Below are 340 nucleotides of genomic sequence, written 5' to 3' on the forward strand. Positions count from 1 at the left end.
TGTTAATATGGGGAACATACCTCAACATAATAAAGGCCATATTTGACAAACCCCCAACCAATATATACTCAAAGGACAAAAATTAAAAGTGTCCCCCTTAAGATCAGAAACAAGATGGGATGTCTGCTTTCACCACTCTTATTCAACATGGTACTGGCAGTCCTGGCCACAGCAATCAGACGAGAAGAAACAAAAGGCATCCAAATTGGAAAGGAAGAAGTAAGACTGTCACTACTTGCACATGACATGATACTGTATATGGAGAACTCTAAGCATTCCACCAAAGCATGACAACAAACAAGTGCTGACGGGGATGTGGAGAAAAGGGAACCTTTGAGCA

Source organism: Myotis davidii, unplaced genomic scaffold (assembly GCF_000327345.1).
Source record: "Myotis davidii unplaced genomic scaffold, ASM32734v1 scaffold1688, whole genome shotgun sequence".
Lineage (NCBI taxonomy): Eukaryota > Metazoa > Chordata > Mammalia > Chiroptera > Vespertilionidae > Myotis > Myotis davidii.